This window comes from Narcine bancroftii, chromosome 1 (genome assembly GCF_036971445.1).
Source record: "Narcine bancroftii isolate sNarBan1 chromosome 1, sNarBan1.hap1, whole genome shotgun sequence".
NCBI lineage: Eukaryota > Metazoa > Chordata > Chondrichthyes > Torpediniformes > Narcinidae > Narcine > Narcine bancroftii.
This window is the reverse complement of record NC_091469.1, coordinates 105,306,089-105,323,637: the sequence shown is the minus strand read 5'-3', so window position 1 is coordinate 105,323,637 and position 17,549 is coordinate 105,306,089. Positions and strand designations below refer to the sequence as shown.

General features: G+C 42.4%; 1 long non-coding RNA gene across 1 annotated transcript; it reads right to left on the bottom strand.

The window, feature by feature from the left end:
- Nucleotides 1–2,981: 2,981 nt before the first annotated feature.
- On the bottom strand, nt 2,982–16,770 carry LOC138741727 (uncharacterized). The gene is made up of 5 exons (XR_011343735.1): nt 16,689–16,770; nt 14,759–14,852; nt 12,644–12,763; nt 11,927–12,062; nt 2,982–3,200 (listed from the first exon to the last, which is right to left on the bottom strand). It is a non-coding gene; the product is annotated as an uncharacterized lncRNA (long non-coding RNA).
- Between the last annotated feature and the right edge of the window lie 779 nt (nt 16,771–17,549).

Here is a 17,549-nt window from a genome sequence, read left to right as displayed (position 1 = left end):
ATATTCCAAGGAAGATCTACACTGCTGATGACGGAAGAATTCTCATCATAATGAAGAAAAGTCCAAAAACCTGTCTGACAGATCAGAAAAACTCTTCAGGAGGCAGGCATGGATGTGTCAATGACTACAGGTGGCCAACGACTTCATGAACAGAAATAAAGGCTACACTGCAAGATGCAACCACTAATTAGCCACAGAAACAGGATGGCCAGATTATAGTTTGCCAAGAAGTATTTAAAAGACTCTGCAGAATTCTGGAAAAATGTCTTGTGATAGATGAGTCCAAGATTAACCTTTTTCAGAGTGATGTCCAGAGCAAAGTGTGGAGGTTTAAAGGAACTGCTGAAGATCCAAAGCATTACTCATCCTTGGATCATGGTGGTGGGGTGTTATGGCCAGGACATGTACGGCTGCCACAGGTACTGGCGCACTCACCTTCATTGATGATGTAACTGCTGATGGCTGCTCTTCAATGAATTCTGATGTGTATAGAAACATCTTATCTGCTCATGTTTGAGCCAATGTCTCCAAACTCTTTGGACGGCACTTCATCCTACAGAAAGACAATGATCCCAAACGTACTGATAAAGTAACAAAGGAGTTTTTCAAGCTAGAAACGGGAAAATTCTTGATTGGCCAAGTCAGTCACCTGATCTAAATCCAATTGAGTATGCCTTCCATGTGCTGAACAGAAAATTTAAGGGAACAAACCGCTGAAACAGACAGCAGCTGAAGATGGTTGCAATAGATGCCTGGCAAAACATCACCAGAGAAGATACTCAGCACCTGGTGATGTCTATGAATCACAGACTTCAAGCAGTCATTACATCCAAGGGATATGCCACAAAGTACTAAACATGATTACTTTAATATATATTCCATTGCTATGTCTCAAATATAATGGTAAAGTGGTGTAACTTCTACATGGTCAAACCAAAATGTATACAAATAACCTTGATTAAAATCTGGAATGTGTGCTTTAATCACAAGTGAATTGTTTGATTACATATTTTAAACAGTGGAGCACTGGGGCAAATGAAGGAAAAAATGGTATTTGTCCCAAACGTTATGGAGGGCACTGTAAATTCTGAGTGTGTATTTGCATGTTTTACACCGAGGACCAGAGAACACTGTTTTATTGGGTTGTACTTGAGCAAGTGAGGATAAATGAACTTGAAGCTGAATGTTAAATGAATAAAACTGATATTGCCCTCCTGCCTGCTGACTTATATCCGCACCACATGTGAAAGACGGATTCAGTTTGAATCAGGGAAATGCAGTGGAAATGCTGAACAAAACCAGAAAATGCAGGAACCACAAAGGAGGTCAGTCAGCATCAGTGGAAAAGAAAGCTGAAGAATAGTTCGGGACAAGTATCTTTCAGCAGCCCTGTGAAAATTGAAGTTTTAAGTTGTAAAGAGAGTGGGGAAACAAAAGGAAAAGGACAAGAGAGAGGGCAAAACAGTTGCATTCTATCAGAGATATTCTCTTTGATCCATGGACCTTCCTCAACGCTATCTGCAACTTGAAATAACTTGTCTGATCATATCCCAATTCTCATGTGGTCTTTTTAACCCAAAGAAATAACTACTTCCCTTGATTGTTGTCAAAGTTTTCAGATTTCTTGCATCTGCACTTTTAAAATTTCAATGAACAGACATTTACATTTTACCCAAGTTTATCCCTCTAGGGGAAAAAAAATTGGATTCTAAAATCCCTGCTGTACTTGACTTCCAATGTTCATTCAATCAAAGAACATCGTTCCAACTAAACAGATAGGTGCTAGTAAGATTTAAATAACTAAACTTGCGAAATTTAACTAAGAGTAGAAAAAAATTCGACCTTTAAAGTCTACAAAGAATACTGCCTGTTCACAGTCAGGCCACGTTAACGGGAAAGTCTCACAGATGTATTTGTTTTGTTTATTTCCATTTCTGCTGTCTGCAAACTGCAGGATGACATTCGCCAGACCACTAGAAAGCGATAAAGTGCAAACATGGTCTAATATGGTGCAGAACAAAAAAATTAAAGGATTGCTGAGTTCAGACGCAGATTATGTACCACATGCAGAGATTATTTCTTCAAGACACATTGCAAATCGGAAATAATGAGCATTCGTGGAAGAGACTCCTTTTTTGCCATGGAATCGAGACAAAGAAGGAGCAAACAAAAATCTAGATAAATATAACAAGTAGAACGTTGATCCATTTGCATTGTTCTGCAGGCTTCCTGCTGCAATGGCTTGCAACATCATTGTGTGGAACAGTAGCTGCAAAGAATCGGACCAGAAGTCAATGTAGAAAATCATCAAAACGTTCGAGAAGATCACTAGGGTCTCCCTTTCCTCTAATTTTATTATATTTTATTTAATTTTAAAGAAAAATATGTACACACACACACACATACACAAATGACTCAATTAATGTTTATACAAATATATATAAATGTACAAAAAAATCCTTAAAATGCACATTAAACCTAGAAATGATGCTTTCATAACTTAAGAAAAAGGAAAAGAAACAGTGTACAGGGGGGGGGAGAAGAAGAAAGAGAAAAAGGGTAAGGAGTTGGCTTCAACATTTAATAAAATCAGAAAATAAATAAAAATAAAAATATTAAATGACTAAACAAGGGATAAAAACTAAATATAAAATATTTAATAAATAGACCAAACTATCCAGGCAGTTAAATAATCCAAATAAGGGTGCCAAATATCTCTGAACATGTTATATTCATTTCTAAGATTATAAGTAATTTTCTCCAGGGGTAGACAGCTTTGCATTCTTCTGCTCTCTCCAATTATGATCCTTTTTAAGAGTAAGTTGGGACCATCATTGGTCCTACCAATGTGCACAGACATGGAGATGTAGCATCTACCATGGCAGAGCTACGGAATAAAGAGACATCTACACAGTGCGAGGGTGAACCAGTAAACTGATTTTATTGTTTGAATTCAGCGCATTGCATGAAGGGGATGCCCACTTATAATGACGTGTGCACTGGCTTCTGGAAATGACATCAGAGCATCACGGCTTCACTCCTTGGCCAGCGGAACGCCACTCAGAAGTGGGGAGTTTCACTAGTCCACACATGGCGTCAACTGTGGGCTGCTCCTCGGTAGTGAAGGGGGGCCTGTGCCATCTTTAGTCAGCCGATTCAGCTCGTCTAATCACACGGTCGCTCGGCCCATTACAGAGGTTCTAATTTGAAAGGGGAATGCAACTAAGTTTACTTCTACTGTGACAGATTATGTAATATTTTATATTATATTTTATATAGATATGTTTTTGAAGGAGATAGATTGTGGGGGTAATGTAGGTCACAAACAAACACAAACACTTCACAAAACAGATCTCATTTAAAATGCAAGAAGTTTGATCAAACCAGAGACTCCAGGCGCAGGGCCTTTATAAAGACAATAAAAACTGCTTTACTAAGGAGGTGCGAATAGAAGAACCCAAATTTGTGTGTGTCCAATGGACAACAAATCTCTCTCTGAAACTGACAAGGACCTTCCCGAGCGGTAACCATTTAAGCAACAGGGTTTGGTGAAAATTCATAAATGTTAAATTCTGCACACAGTATAAGTGAAATTGGAGGAATGAGAATTGAGATTGGACAGTGAATCAAAGAACTTTTCTGAATTTATACACATTACATACACGTCAGCTTAGAATTAGAAGGGGGTTTAGTTAGGTAGTTAATAGTAATAAGTTAAAGTTTGATCATGTATTTATGTTTAAATGCACTAAAAGTAAGTTTTGTTTCAGTAACCATTTGTCTTGGTGAATTTCTATTGCTGCTGGGTTTTGAGGTCCGATGTAAACTATGTATTCCCTGTTCCAAGACCAAAGCCCAAGATTTAGGTTGCAATTATCTTGGGAGATGTGGGAATCAGATTTGGGTACTATGATTGATCAACAATGCTGGTCAAATTTATGCTTAGATAGTATGATATAGAATGATACATTTCAATTTTTTATATCAACTATATCTCATGCCTCAAAAGCTACATAATAGTAAACTGGAAATCTCAAATATGTGTTTTTAGGTATGGCATAAATATTTGGTACTTTTATACATTCTACCTGGTTATGCATAACATTAAAACCTTTTTGGATAAATTTGGGGGCAATATTAACAAAAATTATGGGTGTGAACTTCCCTCTTGATCCACAATAGTTCCTTTTGGCTGTCATGAATGTTAACTTCCCCAAAAGTAAATTCAAACTTATTAAAATTGCTTTGGCAAAAGCCAGGAAATGCATAGCAGTAACATGGAAATCCGATTCCCTCTTACATATTGATCATTGGAATATGGAAATACAAAGATCTATTGATGACATTTACCGGCATCGTTGCTTAAATAGGGCTCAAAGAAATATTGAAGACCTTTTTCATCCATCTTTGACTCACTATCATCAAGAAGGAAGTACAGGAGCCTCAAAATCAGGACTGCCAGGCTGGGGAATAACTTCTTCCCATAAGATGTGAGATTGATAATTCCTGTAACTGAGTGAGTCACTCCATATGATGTGATTATTATATGCTGTGTATTGTATGTGTATGTGTGTGCACTGTGGTCTGGAGAAACACTTTTTCATCTGGTTGGAGGAAGCTACAGAATGGTTTTATGTCTAATTGAGTTTTATATGTTCTCAAAATAAATCAGAAAACACAAGGAAGATTTTGAAATGTTGATGCCCAGAGGTAAAATATATATTGAATCAGATGCCATGTCAGACATGCTGTCTCTCTTGTTCTATTTGAATAACATGCAGCCACAAACAATTGCGCACATGAATCAGGAAATGTATGACAATTGAGCATCCATGTGGTGTGTCCAAATCAAACTGTTTGAAAAGATGTATTAGAGATTGCAAAATAGTTATTTAAAGGTGTGCTGCACTGTTAGCCAGAATCAGACACACACAAAGATAAAGACTGTACTTTAATCTGTGGCTTTAATCCACAAAGACTTCCACAGAGCCAGGCTGGCTCTGGCTTCAGCAACTCTGAGTGAGGGCTCGGGAGGCCGGCGCAGGCTTATATCCCGGAGGGTGATTGACACCCAATTGGGTGGGGCTTGATCTATTCAGGCCGACTGATTGACAGCCGGCCAGGTGTTGTCCTGTCCCCTTACACTCCTGTAGGTACAGAGGTTGCCCCCTGCAGTAGGCCGGCAGTACACTCCTGCAGGTACAGAGGTTTCCCCCTGCAGTAGGCCGGCGGTACACTCCTGCAGGTACAGAGGTTGCCCCCTGCAGTAGGCCGGCGGTACACTCCTGCAGGTACAGAGGTTGCCCCCTGCAGTAGGCCGGCGGTACACTCCTGCAGGTACAGAGGTTGCCCCCTGCAGTAGGCCGGCGGTACACTCCTGCAGGTACAGAGGTTGCCCCCTGCAGTAGGCCGGCGGTACACTCCTGCAGGTACAGAGGTTGCCCCCTGCAGTAGGCCGGCGGTACACTCCTGCAGGTACAGAGGTTGCCCCCTGCAGTAGGCCGGCGGTACACTCCTGCAGGTACAGAGGTTGCCCCCTGCAGTAGGCCGGCGGTGTACCACCACAAAAGGACACTATCAGGTCTGTTAACTGAGGAGGATGTCAATCTGTGCTTTTAAGAACAGGTAAAGGTCTTTGAGTTTCTGCTGATGATTAAACATCCTCTTAATTTTAGACAGCTTCATATTTAAGATTCTCCACCGAGATATTCAAAGAAATTATGTAGCTGAATTACAATGTTTCAGATAGGTTTAGCATTGTGGTTGGTAGGGCACCAAGGAGTGCGGTAGAACAGAATTATGCAGATACATAATTTCTTGAAAGTGGTGTTAGAGGTAGATAGGGTTGTAAAGAGAGTTTTAGGCACATTGGTCTTCATAAATCAATGTATTGAGTTTAGGAGTTGGGATGTTATGGTACAGTTGTATAAGACATTGATGAGGCAATATTTGAAGTATTATGTGCAATTTTGGACACCTAACTACTGGAAGGTTATCAATAAGATTGAAAGAGTGCAGATATTTGCTTGGATGTTGCTGGGACTTGAGGAATAGAGTACGAGGGAAAGGTTAAACATGTTTGGATTTTATTCTCTGGAGCATAGAAGAATGAGGGGAGATTTGATAGATGTTTACAAAATTATAATGTGAATATAGAGAGTAAATGCAAGTAGGCTTTTTTCACTGAGATTAGGTGAGATACAAACCAGAGGACACGCTTTTAGGGTGAAAGGGGAGAAGTTTAGGGAGGACATTACGTAGATTTTCTTCACAAAGAGGGAGGTGGGAGTGTGGAACGAGGCTCAGTTTTTACATTTAAAAAATTTGGACAGGTACATGACTGGGAAGGGCATGGAGGGCTATGAACTGGGTGCAAGTCATAGAATAATAGACTAGCACAGACTAGAAGGGCAAAAGTGCCTGTTTCTGTGCCTCAATGTTTTACAGTTCCATGATTCTACGGGAAAAATGTTTGAGAACATAATACTGTATAAGAAATTGAAGCAGGAGTTGACCATCTGGACCATCAAATCTGCTCTGCCATTCAATAAGATCGTGGCTGATCTGGCCGAGGAATCAGTTCCAATGACTTGCCTTTTTCTCCAAAGCCCTTAATTCATCAACGATGCAAAAATCGATCTAAGCCTTGTCTTAAATATATTTAATAAGGCAGCCTCTTACAGCTTTCCTTTGGTGGAAAATTTCACAGATTCACTTTCCTCTGGAAGAAGCCGTTCATCCTCATCTCCATCCAAACTCTACTCCCACGAACCTTGAGGCTATGACCTCAAGTTCTAGTCTGATGCACCAGTAGATACAATTTTCTTGCCTCTCTCTTATCTTTCACTTTCATAATTTGATAATAACACCATTCATTCTTATGGAGTCCAGTAAATACAATCCCAGGTGATAACTCCTCATCTCTGGAATCAACCTGGTGAACCTCCTCTGCACCACCTCCAAAGCCACCATATCTTTTTTCAAGTAAGGAGAACAGAACTGCATGCAATACTCCAGTTGCGGCCTCACCAGTGCCCTGTACAATTGCAGTAGAACATCCCGGCTTATAAATTCAATTCCTCTAGCAATGAAGGCCAACATTCCAGTTGCCTTCTTGATTATCTGTTGCACCTGCAAACCAACCGCAGTGATTCATGCATCATTTTACTTGCAGTTTGTGGTCATTTCTGTTATCTTCATGATCACTCAAGGGGGGAGGGGGATATTTCTCAACACCTCCCTTGCCTTGGGCTGACTCAATTTTCTTCCACTCTGGTTTTGTGGGTTTTGAAGTAGTTGATGAGATCAGTGAGGGAAGTACAAACTTCTAGAGATGGATCAGGAGGTGGCTGATGTGAAGGAGTGCTGGTTAGTTTGTGACAGCATGTGCTCTTACTGCCAATTATCAAGGGCTTCTTTCTTCCCGATGCCTGAGTTTGAGGTTCCAGGTCCCATCCCAAATGCTTCTGCTCTATTTTAAGTAATGAAAATCCAAAGATTCTCAATAATCAGGGGAGGTGTTGCATTTTTTCATTGAGACTTTATGAATCACATCCTTGAATCTTTCATTTGTCCATTTGACAGCCTTTTCTCATGACAGATCTTTGAATTCCCCACCAAAGGAAGCAGTTGAGATTGCCTCTGTAAATATATTTGAGATAAATGATGGGAACAGAATGAAATCATTTGGCCTATCATCTCTGCACCGACATTCAAATCAAGGCTGATGTATTTTTCCACTCAACTCCATTAACCTGCTTCCTCCCCATCATTTTTGATATTTTTACTAATCAAGAACCTGTCCACTTCTGCTTTAAATCTGCCCAATGACTTGCCATTTGTGGCAACGAATTCCTGATTCATGGTTGCCCATCTGCCCCTTTAATTCCTCATCCTAGTCCTGATCTGAACTCTCCTGGGCCTCCTGCACTGTTACAAAAAAAAACTTGAGGAACAACAACACAACTGGAGGAATTTAGCAGGTTGAGCCAGCATCAGTGGAAGAAAAGGAGTGGTAGACGTTTTAGAGCAGAGCCCTTCATGAACAGATATGATAGATGTCATCAACCATCTTGATAAAGGCTTCCTACCATTCTTTTTCTCCCATGGATGTTACTTCACATGCTGAGTTCCTCCAGCTGATTGTGTAGTGACTTAGGATAAAACTGACGAGTTTGCAATGCCATTTCATTGGACAATGAACTGTCAACTATCTTGTAGAGGGCCTGGGGTGACCTGTTCAGCTGGGACTGGAAGGTGAATTTGTTTCCTTGAAAGGCATTTGCAAATCGGATGGTTTTTGTGATCATTTTGCATTCATTGTTTCAACAACTGTATTTTTTTTAGTTTAGGGTTAGGGTTAGATAGATGGAAGAAAGGACAAGGTCCCAAAGAGTTAGGAAAGAAGTTAAAAAGCAACACCTCAAAGGTGGTAATCTTGGGATTGCTGCCTGACCCAGGTACCAGAGAGGATAGGAATAGGAAGTTGTGGCTGAAGTGTTGGTGCAGGGGGCAAGAGTTCAGATATGTGGATTGGGATCTCTTCTGGGGAAGGTCTGATCTGTGCAAAAAGAACAGATTGCACCTGAACTAGAAAGGGACCAATATCCTGGTGGGAAGATTTGCTTGAGCTGTTGGGGATGGTTTAAACTAATTTGGCAGGGGGTGGGAATGAGAATGTGAGTGCAGAGAATAGGGCAGAAGATCAAAAGCATGAAGCTATGTGTTCTGAATTTGTGAGGAAGGACAGGCAGGGGAGGAAACATAAATGTAGCCAGTTAGAGGAGTTGAAATGTGTCTATTTCAATGCTAGGAATATTAGGAATAAAGTGGATGGACTTACTGCATGGATCAGTATGTGGAACTACGATGTGGCCATTACAGTGACTTGGCTGGAGGAAGGACAGGATTGGTTGATGTAGGTACCAGGGTTAAGGTGTAAGAGAGAGGGTAGTGGGGGTGGAGTGTGGTAGCATTACTGGTCAGCGATAGGGGAGTGTCTAATGAGATAGTGCGGGTGGAAGTCAGAAATAGGAAGGGAGCAATCACTGTACTGGAAGTAGTCTCTAGGCCCCCAAATAGCCCTCGGGACACCGAGGAGCAGAGAAGCAGGCAGATTTTGGAATGATGCAGGAAACACAGGGTTGCATTTATGGGAGACTTCAACTTCCTTAATATTAACTGGCACCTACTGACTGCAAGAGAGATAGATGGGGGAGAATTTTTCAGGAGTGGTTCAAGAAGGATTTTGGACACAGTTTGTGGACCAGCTGATGAGAGGAAAGGCCATACTTGATCTAATTCTGAGTAGAGAACCTGATCAGGTGGCTGACATCTCGATGGGTATGCATTTTGGTGAGAGGGACCACAACTCCCTAATCATTAGCGTAGTACCTACCTCATCAGGATAAAAGCAGACAAAATGGGAAAGTGTTTAATTGGGGAAGGGCTAATTGCGATGGGATGAGGTAGGTACTAGCAAGAATAAATTGGAAACAGATGTTCAAGGGTTAAAGCACAGAACTGATGTGGAGGAAGTTTAGGGATCACTTGTGCTGGGTTCAGGATAAGTTTGTCCCATTGGGACAGGGAAAAGATGGTGGGAAAAGTGAACCATGGTTGATGAAACAGGTGGGCGGCTAGTCAAGAAAAAAGAATGAAGCATACATTAGATATGATCTTTTATTCCTCTTTGGCCGGAGGCCTGGAGAATGGCAAATGTAGTTCCCTTGTTTTAAAAAAAAGGTAATAGGGAGAATCTTGGGAGTTATAGACTGGTGAGACTTGTGTCATTGGTGGGAAAGGGATAGGATGCACTGTATGGACAACTTCCCTTTTTTCCCATTTTTCCCAGATTCCTGATAAAGGATTCTAGCCCAAAACATTCACTACCTTTTTTACCTCTGGATGCTTGATCTGCTGAGCTTCTCCAGCAAATTTTGGATTGTGTTCACTTCCCTCTCACTAGCCACTTTCAGGTGGAATCGCCTGGAGCATGCGGCTCCAGAGCAGGCTGCAAGTGTTTGTGAAGAGACGTTCAGGTGGCAGCGCTGTTTTGCCATCTGAAAGGTCTGAAGCAGGGAGAGGGGCCACAGAGCAAAAGCCAGCTCCTGAGTCCGGGCAGGGGCAGCAGTCTGACAGCTCGTCTCCCCACTCCCTGACAGCTCACCTCCCTGCTGTCTGACAGCCCCCTCCCTGCTGCCTGAAGCTCCCCCAGAGTGGGACTGCAGGGCTGGAGCGGCTGGCAGGAAAGTAAGGGGCTGGAGCAGCTGACGGGGGAGTATGGGGCTGGGCCGGCCGGCGGGGAAAGTACGGGGCTGGGGCAGCCGGCGGGGTCGGCCGGTGGGGGAGTACGGGGCTGGGGCGGCCGGGGGTGTGAGTACAGGGCTGGGGTTGCCAGGGGAGGGGAGAGTGCGAGGCTGGGGTGGCTGTCCCTGAGAATCCTGACTTATCAAAAGCTTTCACCTTTTAAATTTAGCGGGATTTTGTGTGTGTGCGTAAGCCTTGTGGTCCCCCGCCAGCTGACCCAGCCCCGTAGTCCCCCGTCGGGGGACTGTCAGGCAGTGGGGAGGGTATGTTTAGACAGTGGAGAGGTTAGGTTTTGGCAACGGGGCAGTCAGCGGGTCTCCAGCTGACTGTCAACAGTCTGCCCGATTCTAGGCACCTGAAAGCTGCTAGCAGCTTTGACTGAGCTGATTTCAGGTGCAATGGGAGATTCGGAGCAGGATATTATACCTACAGGAGAAGGGTTAGGTACATAAACCTCCGAGCTGGGTTCTCCACTTTCAGGTGGGCACCTGACAGCCACATAGGAGTACAATAGGTTGCTTTACAGTCGGGTATTGTGGCCACCTGAAAGTGGCTACTAATTTGCATGAAAGGTGTGATAGATTTGGTCCGATCCCATCCCATGATCCTTTCCACCTTATCTTCCCCTCTGTGCAAGACTTGACAGCCTGTGTATCAATGGATAAAAGCCTTCACCATCGATTTTGTGTGAAATAGGCAGATAGACCTTTGCAGAATTATTACAGGAATCATCAATCTCACATCCTGCAGGAAGAAGCTATTTCCAATCTAAGCTGTCCTGATTTTGATATTTTGGTACCTCATTCATAATGGTAGTGGGTAAAAGATACTGTGTGATGGATGGAAAGGGTCCTCAATTAATTATTTGATCCGCATTTAAGCAATGGTCCTGGAAATGTCACCAATAGAGGAACAAGAGACCCCAGTGATCTTCTCGGCTGTTTTGAAGATCCTTTCTATTGACTTCAGGTCCGATATTTTGCAAGGGTGCTGGTCAGTGGGACGAGGAGGGTGGGGATTTGTTACGACATGGACTAATAGGGCTGAACTGGCCTGTTCTGTGCTGTAAATGGTTTTATGGTTATATATGGTTATATGGTTAACTACTGAACCAATGTAATGATCTTGCAAGAAGTTGCAACAAGAAGCCTATAGACAAAGGCAAAGCCTGTGAAGCATAGTTTGGCAGTTCTGCTTGTTATAACTCTCCAGATTTTACTTTGTTCCTTCTGAGGATATAGATCATGGAAAACTAACTTGAGTGATATTTATCTATCATTGTATTTTTGAGAGGAAGAACACAAACATTTTTATAGCTTTGTAGGCCATCTCATTCTTTCTTGTTGTCTTAGAAGCCAGGGGTTTTATTAGACTTAATCAGACTCAGGATGAGACTGTGATTCTAACAGTATGTAGGAAGGTACAATTTGGAAATGAGGAGTCAGTACATGACTTGTTGCAGTCTTACATGACAGTAACAAAAAATATTCCTCTAAATAGATTCACTTTGTGCTTAACTGGCAACAGTTCAAGGATATTAAATGTCAAATTTGTGCTGCTTAAGAGGAATTATTCATGCAAGAATAATTCCGTTGTCAGACTTTTGCCCACTCCATACCTTAGAAATGATTTCACTCTGATTAGTCAGCGTCTTCTTGCTGAAGGTTGGAGCAGACGGAGATCGGAATACTTTCAGCATGTGAAGCTATCTGTAAACCCCATCCATTTTCTCCAATTCCCTCTTCAACACTATGCTGGGTTTGAGAAGGAAATTCAAGCAGGAGATTATTCTTCGTGAATTGGACAGTGAAATCCCATGAAAACGAAGTTCTCCAAAAGGATAAAATTGTAAAACAAAGCTGCGCCAAAAGAAATCTTGGTGACCTCTTGTAGGGATGGAAAAGTGTTGACAAGAACATCCAAGAGCATAGAGTGCATTGAATTATCTGCTTCTTTTTACTCAACCCCTACTGATGCTGCGTTTCATTGTTGTCAACAAAGGTGACTATCGCCTTATCTTGGCAGTCTCCAACCCAACATCAATAATATCAACTTCTCCGATTTCTTTAACCCCTCCCCCAGTCTCTCTCTTTCCCTATCCCTCTGTCTCCTTTTCTCCAACTCCCCATCCTCTTCCCTTTCTTTTCCAATCAGAGAGCTACCCTTCTTAGCCTTCTGCCCTCTCCTCCCTGCTCAGCCCCTTTCTCTTGTGCCTGTGCTCCTCCCCCTCCCCCTTCTCTCCCCTCCTTATCACCCTTCCCTACCTTTTTTATTCCGGCATCTATTTGTTTTTCCTGATTCCTGACAGATGGCTCGGGCCTGAATTGTTGGTTACCTTTTGGATTCTGATGATCATTGATGATAACTGATGATTCGGGTCCAAGCCTTCCTCATTGTTTGTTCAGTTCAAGCCACTATAATTGGAACTTAGTTGCTTCTCCCAACTTTCAGAATACTATGACAGAGTATTTAGAGGTGGTTTGGGAGAAATTGTTAGAGCAGCTTGCACACACACACATTTTAAAACACAGAATATTTGCAGGACTTTTGCTGAATGCATTTTGCAGGAGGCAACAAAGTATAGACAGCAGCTTGCCTGGGAGAGCATGTGATATTTGAAGAGAAGAGTTTTGCCCCTCGGAGAGGGAGGATATGAAACAGAGAGAGGAGTCACAGAAATTATTTCCAGAAGGACAAAGCTGGCCAACTTTGGAAGGCTGCCTGGTCAAAGGAGAAGACTGGCAATGTGAAAGGTGACCTGAAAGAAAGAGGATCATCTGGAGAACCCTGAAGGGGGCAGGTTTCATCAGCAAGACTGATTGAGAAGGAATCAGTTGCAGCTGTCCAGGAAAAGGAATCTTTCTCTGAAAACCAGCAAGAACCCACCTGAGTGGTAACTATTTGCCTGTTAAGCACCAAAGACCGGTGAACTTTGTTGATGCTAACTTCTGTGCACAGTACAAGAATTGCCTGCAAGCAGTGAGATTGGATTGTGATCCACAGAACTTTTCTAATCTTAAATATACATTACACACACCTGCGCTTTGTATTAGAGGGGTGATTAAGTAGTTAGGTAGGTTAAGTAATAAGTTAAAGTTCAATTCTGTTTTCTTGCTGAAATATAATTAAAAACTACTTTTGTTTAAGTGGCCCTGTGTTGTGGTGCATATCTATTGCTGCTGGTTTTGGGGGTCCTCTGGACTCCGTAACAATACCAAGAAGACATTTGTAACACTAGTTAATGGCAGACAGATTCTGACACTGGAACCCTCAAGCAAGGTGGTAGTTGCCTGTGCAGATCAGGCAGCTGCTCCTGGAGTGAAGCAATAAAGACTGCAATGCCCAAGGGTGCTCGAGAATCTCAGCAAATCATGCAGTGTCTATCGGATGATGAAGGACCAGGCCCAAAACATTGGCCACCCTTTAATTCCTATGGATGCTGTGTGGCCTGCTGAGTTTCTCCAGCACTTTTGTGTATTCCACTCAACCCAGGATCTGCAGACTATCTTGTTTAACTCTCAGAGTGGATTCTCATACAGGACATCCAGTGTCTTCAAGGCAAGTGCATTGGCTTGGAGGGAAATGTGGAGTAAAACCACCATCTGGAATAAACCTCTAACTTCTGAGCCAACAACAAAACCAGCAGGCTCTTCCCCTGCTGCAAGACTTCAAAGATCAAATTGGGTCTCGGTGGCACCGATGCACAAATAGCACGTGAAGATTTCTGCAGAATGTGACATTAGCAATCCTTATCAAATGATGGATCACATAACAACACTGCCTTTCACACAAACCTGATAGCTTCCTTTCCTTAAGGATTCTGGATTTATAGCTGTTGCTAGTCCAAGTTGACCATAATCAAGGAGAAGAGGCAGCCTCTCAATTAAAAAAAATCCAACGCAAAACGATGACTGACAATTTTGCTCATTAGATGTTGCCTGACCCATTGAGTCCCTCAAGCTTCTCTCTGCTCACTCCCCAATGTACCACTCCACTGCCAATACTCAAAGTGTGTCTATTATGAAGTTCTCCTGCCCTACCCCCTCTGAAGGCAGTTCTGCAAAGCTCTATCACACTGCTCCCTCCCCATCCCTTCACCCCCTTTTCCCCCTTTCGATATCTCCTCTTCTTACTTTAGTCGCGATAAAGGGCCCTGACCTGAAACAATGACTCACAATTTGTATACATGGATATGCTGACTAACCCACTGAATCCTTCCATCCCTGCTTTGTTCACTCAGTAACAGGCAACCTACACCACAGAAGCCTAATAGCCTGAACATGCCTGAGATTGTCTGATCTAGAGAAGCTAAGCAGGCAGAGGAGAGACTGGCTTGGAACACCAGGTTTCTGTGAGCGGCGCTGGACAAAGTACGGTAGACAAAAGTTCAAAATTTTCATGTATGCTACATTCCAAATGTAATATTACATGACAATAATGGAACCTTTACCTTTAAAGCCCATTGATTCCTCCCATCCAAGATGTATTTCTAACTCCTCCTTTCAGACCAATCTTGATCTCCTGGGACGATATGTTTCTGCTGCCTACACAGTTGAAGGGACAAAGATTAATGTTAAGTTCTGCTTCTATTTTTAGCGACATTAAGCACTGATATATATCCTGTATGCAAGATGCCAGTGACAGGGGCTGCTAGCAGAGGGGCAATTTCAGTGACAACATCAGGTTACACACTGATTATCCCTTGCATTCCATTGTCAGGGAAAGAGAATATGGCTCCTTTTGCATTAAAATTAGCGCAATGTAATGTCACAGGGGAAGGATCCATTAAATGTTTAACTGCCTGTTACAAATCTGAAAGAGTACACTCAGAGAAGATTGAATCTTGGTAAATTTTGGATTCTCTTCACCATGTGACTGTGGAGGCTGCGTGAGCGCTGGAGGCGAATCCATCGATACTCAGTGACTCGGGGGAGACTCTCTTTTGCTTCTTGTCCGCTGACTGTAAGAGATGCTGGGCGATTTCTGCTGATAGCGAATCATGTCTTCCTTACAGCAGACTCAATGCAATTTTTTGTAATATTACACCTGTTTCATTACAGGGCGATTTCTGCTGATAGCGAATCATGTCTTCCTTACAGCAGACTCAATGCAATTTTGTGTAATATTACACTTGTTTCATTACATTACTTGATTAAAATCAAGTTCCTCATGGAGATGATTCAATGGCCAGCCATCCAGAAATGACTTTGACAAAGTTTGAAACATAGCCACTGAATATTGTAAGATCGAATTACATAAGACTAGAAAACATCAAAGTAGAATTAGGCCATTTGGCCCATCAAGTCTTCCCTGCCATTCCATCATGGCTGGTTTATTATCCTTTTCTACCCCATTCACCTGCTTTCTCCCCACAACCCTTCATTCCCTTTCTGATCAATAACCTATCTACCTCCGACTTGAATCTATCCAATGAATTGGCTTCCACAGCCATCCGCGGCAACGAATTCCACAGGGAAAATAAATTTCTCCTTATCTCTTTTCTAAAGGGATGTTTTTGTATCCTGAGGATGTACCCTCTGGTCCTAGACTTCCCCACCAGAGGAATCATCCTCTCTCTGTTCCCTCTGTGCAGCATTAGAGCCTGGCTCCAGCATCTGTGATCTGCTCAACCCACTGATTGTGCAGAGCCAGAACCAATGATACCTGCCATGCTCCTTCACCAATCTTTAAAAGTAAATGCATTCCCTTCCCTCCAAAAAAAACATTTCCACCAATGTTCTTAGATCTTTGTTTTTTTTTAGATTAAAACAATTGGTGCTTCTATTAACAAGACTTCATAATCGAAGACTTTAGTATACCCTGCATGCATTTTTTATATAACTCATACTTGTAAAATTTGTTCTTGAAAGAATCATCAAAGGGTTTGTTTGAGCTGTGGAAGTAGGTTGCAGAAAGTCAGTGATCAGGGCAACGATGCTCTCCAAAAGAAATATAATTTCCAGAAATTGGTGCCTTGTGAAAACAGTGATTACATCTTTTTTTTTATTGAAGCAGCTGCTGTTGCCATGTTCTGCTACTTAGGGGAACTATTTGTCATGAAGAATGAGGTTAGAACTTGGGGTTGGATAATCCCTACTTCTCGCCAATTTTCGATGTTACCAGGTTGGAGAAAGCTTTTCTCATTTGATGGAAGTGCAAAATGAGCACTCTTACGAGGCCTGATGAGTTGCACTGCAGAGAAGAAATGGAAAGTCTCATGATAGGGTGTGAGAATAAGAACCTGAGTCTCAAAGTGGACATGTCAAGGAGATGACTGTGGACTTCAGGAGGGCCAACAATCATCACCCTCCACTATGCATCGGTAGTGGAGAGAGTAGAAGGCACCAAGTTCCAAGGAGTCCACTTAAGAAATAACCTACCCTGGACACACATCTCCTCACTTGTCAGGTAGGTGCGTCTGCACTTCCTGAGAAGGCTGAAGAGGCCACCATCCTTTCAACCTTCTATAGGACCTCTATCAAGAGCATCCTGGCTGGCTGCATCACAATGGGGTACAGTTGCTGTAGAGTAGTGGTTTTCAAACTGCCCCCCTGAGCTCACATTCCACCTTAAACAATCATAGTACTCTGTGATTAGTGAGGGATTGCTTAAGGTGGAAAGAAAAAGGTTGAAAACCACTGTTTTAATTGTACTTAATTGACCCATTATGTGCACGGTTTCATAACTCCAAAGGAAATGGGCCAATGGCAATTTTTCTCAAGCCAAATATTTCAGTAACAATTGGGCCTAGAGCAGTGATTCTCAACCTTCTCTTCCCACTCACATACCACCTTAAGCAATCCCTTCCTAATCACAGAGCACCGATAGCATATGTGAGTTTAAGTGGTGGTTTGAAAATCACTGCTGTGGAGCATTAGATCGGAGGTCAATCTACAGGACCAATCTGAGCAGCAGAGAGGATCTATGGGATCTCCTTCCTCCCCTATTGATGGGATTCATGAGGATTGTTGTCTAAAGAGAGCAGCAAAGCCAGCAAGATATAAACTTGAACTTGAAATTAAAATGTAATTACACATTGTTAATTATGCCTTGTCCATTAAAATGAATGGACAAAAAAAATCACCAAAACTCAGCAATTTTAGTATAATTTTTAAAAATTAATTTAATTTAGAGACAGCAGACAGCAAAGTAACAGACCCCCTCCAGCCCAAGTGCCCAAGCTGCATAAATGCACCCATGTGACCATTGACCTATAAATCTCATATGATTCTGGAACATGG